Source organism: Salvelinus alpinus, chromosome 14 (genome assembly GCF_045679555.1).
Source record: "Salvelinus alpinus chromosome 14, SLU_Salpinus.1, whole genome shotgun sequence".
Taxonomy (NCBI): Eukaryota; Metazoa; Chordata; class Actinopteri; order Salmoniformes; family Salmonidae; genus Salvelinus; species Salvelinus alpinus.
Window position 1 is genome coordinate 6,517,673 of NC_092099.1, and position 14,428 is coordinate 6,532,100.

At 42.5% G+C, this 14,428-nt stretch overlaps 1 protein-coding gene across 1 annotated transcript in view; it reads right to left on the minus strand.

Annotated features, from left to right (window-relative positions):
• The window catches only part of LOC139539152 (Krueppel-like factor 12), a 166,141-nt gene extending 151,947 nt beyond the window's left edge, over positions 1–14,194 (minus strand). Inside the window, exon 1 of the mRNA XM_071341975.1 lies at positions 13,874–14,194. The gene's annotated coding sequence lies outside the window, so the exon portion shown is untranslated. The remainder of the gene's footprint in view (positions 1–13,873) is intronic.
• Between the last annotated feature and the right edge of the window lie 234 nt (positions 14,195–14,428).

Genomic DNA, 14,428 nt, shown 5'->3' on the forward strand with positions numbered 1-14,428 from the left:
TAGGTAACACTTTGGATGACAAATGTATTTAAATTAAAAAGGCTGTGGAACCATACTAAATAATTATTTGTTGAATGTAGTTTTTTTACAGTGTGTGTGTGTGTGTGTTGCTGGAGTCTTTGTATTGTGTGTGTCTGTCTTCTGTCTTCTGTTATAGACAGCATGCATCTGTCTATAACGTGAGCTGCACAATATGTGTTGATAGTCCTTTCTACCACGCCGTTTTTGAAAGATATAACGTTAGCCATCGAGGATACTACTTTGTCAACAACGCTGGCAAACAAGATGTAGCTACAAACAAAACAGAGTTAAATGGTTACAGTCTGCCGTGAAGCGTTCCATGTATACACGGGTAAGAGTCTAGCTACATTTTCAGATATTGTAAGTTTCACATTTTGTCAGAAAGTTGTTTTCATTGCAAGTTAAAGCATAATGTTAGCTAGCTAGCAAACGTTAGCTTGCTGTCTCACTAGCTAACGTTATGTGTATGATCTGTGTAGTAATAATATTTGAATCAGAAATCCATTTGCATTGCAAGTTAAAGCCTAATGTTAGCTAGCTAACAGTGAACGTAGTTGGTTAGCTCTTTAGCTACCTGCAGATTCATACTACAGCTATGACAATGTTTGTATTGGTAGTAGTATGAGTTGGGATTGTGCCGGTTCATTGTTTAGCTAGCTAGCTAGCTACATGTCTAAACAACAGACTCTTCGCCAGATGATTACATGACCCATCAAGATAGCTAGGTGTGTCTGGGGGTGATTATGGTCATCTATTGTATTAAATTATCTTCTCTAGACAATAGTGACCAATCCACTAGCTAGATGTGGCTGGGGGGTGGTTAAACCATTTCCTTCACATGACCCATCAATGTAGACAAGTGTGTCACGTAAGTGTCATCTAATAATGATAAAATATTTATAAAATATTATTACCTGGACACTTTCTACTATGCAAGTAACAATTTCACTGTACCGTTTACAACTTCTGTATCCTGTGCATGTGACAAATAAACTTTTATTTGATATAGTGTGTATTTACCAGAGAAGGTAATGTGAAGAACAACATGACCTGTACCAAAGTCAGATTAGGATATAAACCAAGGACTAGATTAAGTGTATTTTTACCTGGAGTTTTTCCTTGCTGTAGGCTACTACTTTTACCACTCTAAGTCTTGAAATCTTTGGTTGTTTACCAAACTACTCACTGTGTTTAGCACATGGCCTGACATGTGAACCCTTAAAGAGATGGTTGGGCTAAGGCTTAAGAGGGTGTGAATTATGCTGAATGGGTGTAGACAAAGTAGAGCTCTCCAGTAGGTGTACCAAAATATTCAAGAGACATTTTCTCAAAAGTCGGGTTAGAACTTTATCAACTTTCAAAGCAGAACTACTTTCCCATTGTTCCTCAACTGCAGTGTTTGATATACCATTTTGTAGCTCTGTGTCTTTACTTTTATCCAATGTAAAAAAACACAATTTCATATTCTGCTACATAAGACAGAATCGAGGCCCAAATGTGTTTACATCCCTGTTAGTGAGCATTTCTCCTTTGCCAAGATAATCCATCCACCTGACAGGTGTAGCATATCAACAAGCTGATTAAACAGCATGATCCTTAAACAGGTGCACCTTTACAATAAAAGGGCACTATTAAATGTGCAGTTTTGTTCACCAACACAATGCCGCAAATGTCTACATTTTCAGGGAGCGCGCAATTGGCATGCTTACTGCAGGATTGTCCACCAGATCTGTTGCCAGATAATTTAATATTAATTTCTCGACAGTAAGCCTCCTCCAACGTCATTTTAGAGAATTTGGCAGTATGTCCAACCGACCTCACAACCGCAGACCATGTGTAACTACGCCAGCCCAGGACCTCCACATCTGCCTTACAGCTGATGAAACTGAGGAGTATTTCTGTCTGTAATAAAGCCCTTTTGTGGGGCAAAAACTCATTCTGATTGGCTGGCTCCCCAGGCTCACCAATGTCTGCGCCCGCGCCCAGTCATGTGAAATCCATTGATTATGGCCTATTGAATGTATTTCAATTGACTGATTTCCTTATATAAATTGTAACTCAGTCAAATTGTTCAAATTGTTGCATGTTGCGTTTATATTTTCGTTCAGCATAGATAAGGATATTTAAAACCATTTAAGGTATAAAATCCCTCTGAGCACTAGGAAAGGTGCTACTGTAAATCCAATCCATTATTTTAAAATCTTTTTCAAGACCTGGTCAGTTTATTCAATATTAGTTGGAACAATTATCGGTGATAGAATACAATAGCTAGTCCATAACATTTCATCTGTCAACAATTGCTCCAATTTGTGTCGATGTTATTACAATGTGTTAGACAGCCGATGCCAGTGGTGGCAGGATCCTGTAGAGGAATTATAATTGGACTGGAATGAACCTTGTGGACCGGTAGACTGTGTCTGCTGCTGATTGGACAGTTAGACAGCTGATTGGTTTGATTGACTGTGTCCATTGCTGATTGGTCATTTTTCATTGATTGGACACATAGACTGGGTCCATTGCTGATTGGACAGATAGATAGTTCGCTACTGATTGGACAGACTATGTCTAGGGCCCTATCAAATAATTTAATTTAGCCCAAACAACTACCTCTTCCCCTACTGTATTTATTTATTTATTTTGCTCCTTTGCACCCCATTATTTCTATTTCTACTTTGCACATTCTTCCACTGCAAATCTAACATTCCAGTGTTTTACTTGTTATATTGTATTTACCTCGCCACCAAGGCCTTTTTTTGCCTTTACCTCCCTTATCTCACCTCATTTGCTCACATTGTATATAGACTTATTTTTCTACTGTATTATTGACTGTATGTTTTGTTTATTCCATGTGTAACTCTGTGTTGTTGTATGTGTCAAATTGCTATGCTTTATCTTGGCCAGGTCGCAGTTGCAAATGAGAACTTGTTCTCAACTAGCCTACCTGGTTAAATAAAGGTGAAATAAAATTAATACAAATTAAAAATCTGCGTTGCGAAGAAGGTGGTTGGAATTACGGAATCCAGACATTAAAACAGAATTCAGTAATATTCCAAAAGGTATTGAACTTAGTAGGAAATCAACTAAATGTATTGAACTTATTAGAAAATGCATACATTTTCTCAAGTCATGTTAAACATGGACAAAGTCCATCAGTGATGCATATTTTCCTGCAACTTTCTGAAACGGCACAGGAATGCCCTGTCTGTGCATGTGCAACGCACACGTATGTCTACACTTTGTGTAGCCATTAGCGATAATGTTAATGAAAACCTTCTTCTGGTAAAGATGGAAAGGCTTTCCCAAAAATTGTCTCAATTAAATATGAACTACACAGTATCCTATGCCTACCTGGAAGAATGATTTCATGATTATTTGCATCAATCCAGTGGCCATTATTTTTTGAAAATTCTTCTATTTTCCCAGACCTCAAAAGTGGTCTCCTGATGTGGATAAGCATGGTTGTTGACTTACATAATCCAATTTAGTTGTCTTTCTGTTAAAGTGTGTAAGTCTGAGAGCGAAAACCTGAAAAGACGGGGAAAACGGAAGCCTGGAAAAACTAAACAGAGAAAACAGAATTTGTGAAAAAAACTTAATGGAATTAGGCAACAACAATCAAAATAATTTGACACTATATGTCCCTATAGGTCTGTTAGTGATTGGACAGACAGACTGTGTCTGTTGCTGATTGGTCATTTATAACTGACTACCTAGGCTGAACTCTGTTTTATTTATTTATCTATTTAAATATATTTAAACAGGGAAATCCCATTGAGACCAAGGCGTTTTTTTCCCAATGGAGCCCTTCACACAATCATACAATTCACAATATTTACAAATCCAATGCAATAAAAACGTACAATATTTACAAACACGATCATGAAAAACAAACACTTTCATCAGTAGAAAAAGTTATCGACAATCCGTTCGAACTGCCCTAGTGGCACCAAAACATCCATCCTTAGAGAATTCTAGAGATCATTCCACAAGGTGCAAAAAAAACTCAACGCAGATCGACCTGAGTCAGTGGAGACCCGAAGGGATCTCCAGAGTTAGCCATCCCTGTGATCGGGTCTGATGACTCGTATGTCTGTAATATAACAATGAAGTAAGGTATGGCGGAAGTTTGCACAAGAGCCGTTAGAAACTTTAAAAGAGAGCAGTGCATTGATCTGTGAGACTTAAGAGAGGGCCAGTCTACTTTCTGATACAGAATGCAGGGATGTGTACTGAACCTATCGGCCATAATAAAGTATAGTGCACTATGATAAACTGCGTCCAATGGCACCAATACAGTGGCAGCTGCGTTCAAATAGACAATATCACCATAGTCTAAAGCCGGAATGAATGTCAAATCAAATCAAATGTATTTATATAGCCCTTCTTACATCAGCTGATATCTCAAAGTGCTGTACAGAAACGCAGCCTAAAACCCTAAACAGCAAGCAATGCAGGTGTAGAAGCACGTCGACTGAATGATTCGTTTTCTGCTATTTAATGAAAGGCATGCCCTATTCCAAAAAGAGTCTAACAATGGACATCTCCATTGGCATGTTTTTATTCCAACACTAGGCTACATCTGGGAAACATGACCAAATACAGTTATGTATGGATATACAGTATAACATATATTATACATTTAGAAAACATTTATACACAATGTCATTGTGTATTTTTTGTTTGTTATATTTGTAATATATGTTATACTGTATATGCATCAATATAACTTTTTATGAATTTGAACATTATGTTCAGTGTAAATGCTAAGTACATTATATTACCCCATAGAAAGTGTACTAATGCTGAGGCAAGGGGACCTATGGTAAATAGATTTAAAGTGAGAGCTTAAATGGGCACTAATCTGGCTCCCTGAATACCGTTGAGCAGCAGTGGGTCTGCTCTTACCCCCCTCTCCTCCCTACCCCTAACCCACCACACATACACACACATAGACATGCGCGCACACACAGACACATGCACGCACACACACAGACAAACACACACGCACACCCTGCGGCTGTCACAGTGTTAAAGGCAGGGCCTCTCTCCAGCACGGGGGTAAGGTCACAGAGGTCAGTGCTCAGTCTCCTCCCTCCCTAAGTCCCTTGCAGCTCCCCTCCCCTCCTTGGCTCTCCCTGGCCCCCAACCTCTGTTGTACAAATGCCTTTGCTGTCAGCTCTGGCCCGGTCCCCTGTAATTGAAAAGAACAGGCCAGGGCCAGCCCCCAGCCACCCCTAGCCCTCCCTGGGTTGAGCCTCTGGGCCCGGTGACAGCCACCCATCAATATCAATACTATTACCCCTCTGGAAGTCAGACCCACTGCCGATGACATCCAAGACACCATCCACCCGCCCCGTGCATATACACACACACACACACACACACACACACACACACACACACACACACACACACACACACACACACACACACACACACACACACACACACACACACACACACACACACACACACACACACACACACACACACACACACACACACTTCCCCATAGGTGTGCTTCCTGCACTACCCGAGCCTCGACTGTGTATTCCATTGCTAACAGCCCTGTCTCTCTCTCTGTCTCTGCTGATGCTTTGCGGAAGACAAACTAGGCTTATACCCACATAAACAAACACACACACACACAGAGACACACACTGTCGCATTTACAAGCCGCTATGACAACGAGCACATTTTTCTTCTCCAACATATCAATAATTAATTTGGAGATGGAAGTAGCAGTAATAGTCAGTGACACATATCATTGCTAAGCAGGGCTAGACTTGGATGGGAGACGAAAGGGAAGCAGTAGGTAAATCAATTCTTCAGTTTCCCAGACATTTTTTTTTCTGATAGTGGAGATCTGACGTTGTTTTAAAGGTACAAATTCAACATACACTGAGCAAAAATATAAAAGCAACATTCAACAATTTCAGAGATTTTATTGAGTTACAGTTCATAAACTCAGCAAAAAAAGAAACGTCCCTTTTTCACGACCCTGTCTTTCAAAGATAATTCGTAAAAATCAAAATAACTTCACAGATCTTCATTGTAAAGGGTTTAAAGACAGTTTCCCATGCTTGTTCAATGAACCTTATACAATTAATGAACACGCACCTGTGGAACGGTCGTTAAGACGCTAACAGCTTACAGACGGTAGGCAATTAAGGTCACAGATATTAACATTTAGGACACTAAAGAGGCCTTTCTACTGACTCTGAAAACACCAAAAGAAAGATGCCATGGGTCCCTGCTCATCTGTGTGAACGTGCCTTAAGCATGCTGCAAGGAGGCATGAGGACTGCAGATGTGGCCAGGGCAATAAATTGCAATGTCCGTACTGTGAGACGCCTAAGACAGCGCTACAGGGAGACACGACGGACAGCTGATCGTCCTCGCAGTGGCAGACCACGTTTAACAACACCTGCACAGGATCGGTACATCTGAACATAACACCTGCGGGACAGGTACAGGATGGCAACAACAACTGCCAGAGTTACACCAGGAATGCACAATCCCTCCATCAGTGCTCAGACTGTCCGCAATAGGCTGAGAGAGGCTGGATTGAGGGCTTGTAGGCCTGTTGTAAGGCAGGTCCTCACCAGACATCACCGGCAACAACGTCGCCCATGAGCACAAACCCACCGTCGCTGGACCAGACAGGACTGGCAAAAAGTGCTCTTCACTGACGAGTCGCAGTTTTGTCTCACCAGGGGTGATGGTTGGATTTGTGTTTATCGTCGAAGGAAGGTGCGTTACACCGAGCCCTTTACCTTGCAGCGGGATTGATTTGGAGGTGGAGAGTCCGTCATGGTCTGGGGCGGTGTGTCACAGCATCATCGGACTGAGCTTGTTGTCATTGCACGCAATCTCAACGCTGTGCGATACAGGGAAGACATCCTCCTCCCTCATGTGGTACACTTCCTGTAGGCTCATCCTGACATGACCCTCCAGCATGACAATTCCACCAGCCATGCTGCTCGTTCTGTGCGTGATTTCCTGCAAGACAGGAATGTCAGTGTTCTGCCATGGCCAGCGAAGAGCACGGATCTCAATCCCATTGAGCACGTCTGGGACCTGTTGGATCGGAGGGGGAGGACTAGGGCCATTCACTTTTGATTTTGACCCCCCTTTGTTTAAGGACACATTATTCAATTTCTGTTAGTCACATGTCTGTGAAACTTGTTCAGTTTATGTCTCAGTTGTTGAATCTTGTTTTGTTCATACAAATATTTACACATGTTAAGTTTGCTGAAAATAAACGCAGTTGACAGTGAGAGGACATTTTCTCTTTTTGCTGAGTTCATAAGGAAATCAGTCAATTGATTTAAATTCATTAGGCCCTAATCTATGGATTTCACAGAACTGGGAATAAACACAGCTACACTACAGTGCCTTCGGGAACCGACCCCTTGAATTTTTCAACATTTTATAACGTAACAGCCTTATTCTAAAATGGATTAAATACAATTCTCAGTTATCTAACCCCATAATTGTTGCAAATGTATTAAAAATTAACAACAGTAATACCCTTTGCTATGAGACTTGAAATTGAGCTCAGGTGCATCCTGTTTCCATTGATCATCCTTGAGATGTTTCTACAACTTGATTGGAGTCCACCTGTGGTAAATTAAATCAATTGGACATGATTTGGAAAGACACACATCTCTCTATATAAGGTCCAACAGTTGACAATGCATCTCAGAGCAAAAACCAAGCCATGAGGTCGAAGGAATTGTCCGTAGAGTACCGAGACAAGATTGCGTCGAGGCTAAGATTTGGGTACGATACCAAAACATTTCTGCAGCATTGAAGGTTCCCAAGAACACAGTGCCCTCCATCATTCTTAAATGGAAGAAGTTTGGAACCGCCAAGACTCTTCCTTGAGCTAGCCGCCCGGCCAATCTGAGCAATCGGGGGAGAAGGGCCTTGGTCAGGGAGGTGACCAAGAACCCAATGGTCACTCTGACAGAGCTCTAGAGTTCTTCTGTGGAGATGGGAGAACCTTCCAGAAGGACAACCATCTCTGCAGCACTCCACCATTTAGGCTTTAATGGCAATGGCCAGACGGAAACCACTCAGTAAAAGGCACATGACAGCCCATTTGGAGTTTTCCAAAAGGCACCTAAATACTCTCAGACCATGAGAAACAAGAATCTCTGGTCTGATGAAACCAAGATTGAAGCATGGTGGTGGCAGCATCATGCTGTGGGGTTGTTTTGGACTGGGAGACTAGTCAGGATCGAGGCAAAAATGAACGGAGCAAAGTACAGAGAGATCCTTCATGCAATCCTGCTCAAAGCGCTCAGGACCTCAGACTGGGGTGAATGTTTACCTTTCAACAGGACAGCGACACTAAGCACACAGTCAAGACAACGCATGAGTGGCTTCGGAAAAAGTCTCTGAATGTCCTTGAGTGGCCCAGCCAGAGCCCAGACTTGAACAAGATCGAAAATCTCTGGAGTAACCTGAAAATAGCTGTGCAGCATCACTCCCCATCCAACCTGACAGAGCTTGAGAGGATCTGCAGGGAAGAATGGGAGAAACTCCCCAAATACAGGTGTGCCAAGCATGTAGCGTCATACGCAAGAAGACTCAAGGCTGTAATCACTGCCAAAGGTGCTTCAACATACTTTAGTACTGAGTAAAGGGTCTGAATAATTATGTGAATGTGATATTTCAGTTTCTTATTTGTAATAAATTAGCAAGCATTTCTAAAACCTGTTTTTGCTTTGTCATTATGGGGTATTGTGTGTAGATTGATGAGGGGAAAAAATAATTTCATCAATTTTAGAATAAGGCTGTAACGTAACAAAATGTGGAAAGTCAAGGGGTCTGAATACTTTCCGAAGGCACTGTGTATATATACATTAGTTGATTTGTCTATTTCAACCACACCCGTCTCTGCACACAGCCATGCAATCTCCACAGGAAAACATTGGAAGAAGAATGGCCTCACTGAAGAACTCAGTGACTTTCAACGTGGCACTGTCATACGATGCAACCTTTCCGACGAGTCAGTTCAGCAAATTTCTGCCCTGCTAGAGCTGCCTCTGTCAACTGAAGTGGAAATGTCTAGGAGCAACAACGGCTCTACCGCAAAGTGGTAGGCCACACAAGCTCACAGCACGGGACCACCAAGTGCTGAAGTGCGTAGCATGTAGAAATTGTCTGTTCTCGGTTACAACACTCACTACCAAGTTCTAAACTGCCTCTAGAAGCAACTGTTCATTGGGAGCTTCATGAAAGGGGTTTCCATGGCCAAACAGCCGCACACAAGCCTAAGATCACCATGCGCAATGCCAAGCATCGGCTGGAGGTATGTAAAGCTTGCCGCCATTGGACTCTGGAGCATTGAAAATGCATTCCATGGAGTGATGAATTATGCTTCACCATTTGGCAGTCCAATGGACAAATCTGGGTTTGCAGATGCCAGGGGAACGCTACCTGTCTGAATGCATAGAGCCAACTATAAAGTTTGGTGGAGGAAGAATAATGGTCTGGTGCTGATTTTCATGGTTTGGGCTAGGCCCCTTACTTCCAGTGAAGGGAAATCTTAACGCTACAGCATACAATTACATTCTAAATGATTCCAGTGACAACAGTTTGGGGAATTCCCTTTCCTGTTTTAGCATGACAATGCCCTCGTGCACAATGCAAGGTAAATACAGAAATGGTTTGTTGAGATCAGTGTGAAATAAATTGACTGGCCTACACAGAGCCCTGAACTCAACCAAATCGAACACCTTTGGGAGGAATTGGAACGCCAACTGTGAGCCAGGCCTAATCGCCCAACATCAGTGCCTGACCTCACTAATGGTCCTGTGGCTGAATGGAAGCAAGTCCCTGCAGAAATGTTCCAACATCTAGCGGAAAGCCTTCCCAGAAGAGTGAAGGCTGTTAAAGCAGAAAAGGGGGGACCAAATCCATATTATTGCCCATGATTTTGGAATGAGATGTTCGACAAGCTGGTGTCCACATACTTTTGGTAATGTAGTGTACCTTTTTTTTTTAAAGTATGGGTGTGGATCAGAAAACCAGTCAGTATCTGATGTGACCATCATTTGCCTCATGCAGCGCGACACATCTCCTTCGCATAGAGTTGATCAGCCTGTTGATGGTGGCCTGTGGAATTTTTTTCCCACTCTTCAATGGCTGTGGGAAATGGAACACAATGTTCCGCACGTCGATTCAGAGCCTCCCAAACATGCTCAATGGGTGAACTGTCTGGTAAATATGCAAGCCATGGAAGAACTGGGAGATTTTCAGCTTCAAGGAATTGTGTACAGATCCTTGCGACATGGGGCTGTACATTATCATGCTGAAACTTGAGGTGATGGTGGCAGATGAATGGCATGACAATGGGCCTCAGGATCTCGTCACGGTATCTCTGTGCATTCAGATTGCCATCAATAAAATGCTTTGTTTTCGCTGTCCTTAGTTTATGCCTGCCCATACCATAACTCCACCGCCACCATGGGGCAGTCTCTTCACAGCGTTGACATCATCAAACCGCTTGCCCACAAGTCTGCCATCTGCCCGGTACAGTTGAAACCGGGATTCATCCGTGAAGTGCACACTTCTCCAGAGTGGCAGTGGCCATTGCCCACTGAAGTCAGTTATAACGCCAAACTGCAGTCAGGTGAGGACCTTGGTGAGGATGACGAGCATGCAGATAAGCATCCCTGAGACGTTTTCTGACACACTTTGTGCAGAAATTCTTCGGTTGTGCAAACCCACAGTTTCATCAGCTGTCCGGATGGCTGGTCTCAGACGATCCCAAAGGTGAAGAAGCCGGATGTGGAGGTCCTGGGCTGGCGCGTTACCAGTGGTCTGAGGTTGTGAGGCCGGTTGGATGTACTGCCAAAATCTCTAAAATGATGAAGGTGGCTTATGATAGAGAAATTAAATTATCTCATAATGGCTCTGGTGGACATTCCTGCAGTCAGCATGCCAATTGCATGCTCCCTCAACTTGAGACATCTGTGGCATTGTGTTGTGTGACAAAACTGCACATTTTAGATTGTCCATTTACTGTCCCCAGCAGAAGGTGCACCTGTGTAATGTGATGTATTGTCCCAAAAATAACACTTTGTATTCAGGACAAAAAGTTAATTGCTTTGCCACATTTTTGTAGTACTGCTTTAGTACCTTGTTGTAATGTTTTGGTGGAATATTTGTATTCTGTATAGACTTTTCACTCAATTAGGTTAGTATTGTGGATACATCCTCAGTTTTCTCCTATCACAGTCATTAAACTCTAACTGTTTGAAAGTCACTATTAGAATCATTGTGAAATCCCTGAGTGATTTCCTTCCTCTCTGGAAACTGAGTTAGAAAGGACACCTGTATCTTTCTAGTGACTAGGTGTATTGATACAACATCTAAAGTGTAATTAATAACTTCACCATGCTCAAAGGGATATTCATTGTCTGCTTTTTTTACCCATCTATCAATAGCTGCTCTTCTTTGCGAGTCAATGGGAAATCTCCCTGGTCTTTGTGATTGAATCTGTGTTTGAAATTCACTGCTCGACTGAGGGACATTTCAGATAATCAGATGTGTGTGGTACAGAGATGAGGTAGTCATTCAAAAATCATGTTAAACACTAGTATTGCACACAGAGTGAGTCCATGCAACTTTGAGACTTGTTAAGTACATTTTTACTCCTGAACTTATTTAGGCTTGCCATAGCAAAGGGGTTGAATACGTACTGACTCAAGACATTTCAGCTTTTCATTTTTTACTAATTTGTAAAATCTTTAAAAAACATAATTCCACTTTGACGTTATGTGGTATTGTGTGTAGGCCAGTGACCAAAAAAATCACAAAAACACAACATTTTGGTGAAAAAGTGAAGGGGTGTGAATACAAAGGGTGTGTACAAGGAGTGTGTATACAGGCTCCCGGGTTGCACAGCGATCTAAGGCACTGCATCTCAGTGCTAGAGGAGTCACTAAAGACCCTGGTTTGATCCCGGGCTGTATCACAACCGGCCATGATCGGGAGTCCCATAGGGCGGCACAAAAGTGGCCCAGCGTCGTCCGGGTTTGGCTGGTGTAGGCCGTCATTGTAAAATAAGAATTTGTTCTTAACTGACCTGCCTAGTTAAATAAAGACGAAATAACATTTAAAAAAATAAAAAATACGGGCAGCTGTATCGCCGGCGGTAGCTAGTAACGTGGCAATTTTTTGGACTCCCAGGTTTATACTTCAAGTAGGACAGCAGGCTACACAAGAAATAACTAATATTGGTAGCCATCTAGACGTCACCGTGATACAGTCTACTCAATGGGGAGAGCATGAACTGCAACCACACTGGGACAGTGTCCTTAGCTGTCACAACCCTGTGATTCGGTTCACCTGGCTCTCAGCTGCGCGACATACGTCATCATTTTACAGGCCAGGAGTGTCCGTACAGCCTCTCCCTCTTACCATTTGTTTAATTTAAACAACATTGTTAAATAAGGTCATAGTATTAGCTAAACCTTCTCTCTTTAACAGTAGTATCAACACATTTGGTGGTGCTGAAAGAAAGGAACATGTGAATTTGGTCAAATAATATGTGTTATTGTTTAGGCTTATCAATATTTTATTATATAGTTAACTAGGGTTTGAAGAAGGTGCACAGTATCTACAGTTACAGCTTATTTGTATTTGTTCAGTGCCTCAATTTATTTCATGAACAGTATTGGATATGGCTGTACAGATTCCTGTCTCGAGTCAACCCAAGATGATGAAACCTGAAGAAGGGACAACGTGCATGACAAGGTGGCCCAGATGAAGCAGCTGTTTTCAACCCCGTTGCCTCATTCTACAAAGAGCTCACTGAGTTTGAATGAAGACCTCTAGTGAGGTAAGTACACACACGACACAAGCTTGACATGTCCCTTGTCACCTGTCTTTTTAGTGACAGAGTAACAGCCCTGGTGCTCTCTGTCTCTCATTCTATTATTTTTTGATTTTTCCAGGCTTGTCATAGGGGTGAGGAGAGCTGTCAAATCAGAACTGAGGAGGATTGTTAGGGAGCCTCATAAGGAACACCTGATGCTGTGCTGACGTCTCTCTCCTGGATGCTCTCCTGCCCAAACTGTCCCGTTGTGTTTCGCTGCCTCTGAATCGCCTTACGCCGAATAGAGTTGCCCCTGATCGTAGATCTAGAATTGTACCCAATCTCAATTTTAAATCTCCCTCTGTCTCTCGCTCCCCCACACCTCCCACATACAATATAGTTTTAAAATAAGTGTTGTAATGATGCTCTTATTTGGTTACACATGTTAACTGTTGTTACTTCTATTTTCCATTCTGTTGTTCATTTGCAGTTAATTTTGTTACCAATTTGAAAACATTTATTTTATGTACGAATGTATTGTTTTCCTACGTTTACTTTTCAGTGAGACTTTCCCTGTAAATTTACAGCATAATCCTGGAACCTGAGTTGCCAGGTTAATGCTGTAATTTTGCTTTAGAGCAGAGAAGCTGTAATATATTTCACGTTAGTAATCTCCTTACTGTAAAACATTACAGCATCCCTGCTGTAAATTTACAGCAGGGATGCTGAATGCTGTAATATGTTTTACAGTAAGGAAAATAGTACTGTAATATACACTATATTATAGCATCTCTGGTGCCAGTATAATGCTGTACATTTACAGGGAAAAGTTTTACAGTGCATAATGGCACACACGGGCAGCCAGGCAGTGTGCAGTAGGTAGCTAGATGACCAGGAGTTGTCATAAGGCTGGACACAGCAATGACAGCTGAACCACACACACACAATCCCACAAGCATGACAAACAAGAACCACAGCATGAGAAGAACAGAAGAAGGAGGAAACATTTCCACAGACCTTGTCAGAAGCCGCAGAGCCGTAGAAAACGTTTTTTCCTTCTCCAGTCCTCTCTCTTTTGCTCCTCTCTCTCTCACTCCTGCGTGTACAGCTCCCTCCCCTTCTGTCTCTCAGCTGCTGAGCTCTTGCAGTTCTCAGGAAATGAATGGGGAGCTGCACAGAGAACTGTTGTACTTGCAAATGACTTAGCTTGCCCGCCCCCATCACATGATCTGCTAAATGTAGGGTGGGCCAGTGGGTGGAGGCTTCATAGGCAACTGGGAAGACAATATACTCTAGCTTGAACAGCATGCATCTAATTACATGGGGCCCCTCGTGGGAGGTTTCCGACGCATCCGTCCAGGCAGGCAGCTCTCTCTCACTCTCACTCTCACTCTCTCTCCCTGCCTCTTTTTCTCTCTGCCTCTCAGGGCTGGGGGTGATCACTGGAGTGCCTCCCCATTTTAAAGGGACAATCAGCAGTTGCTAAATTCATTTTTGGACTTATAAATTAATGATATGTACCCATTGATTCGTATAAATGCCTCATGAGCACAGTTCAAACAACAAGCTCTC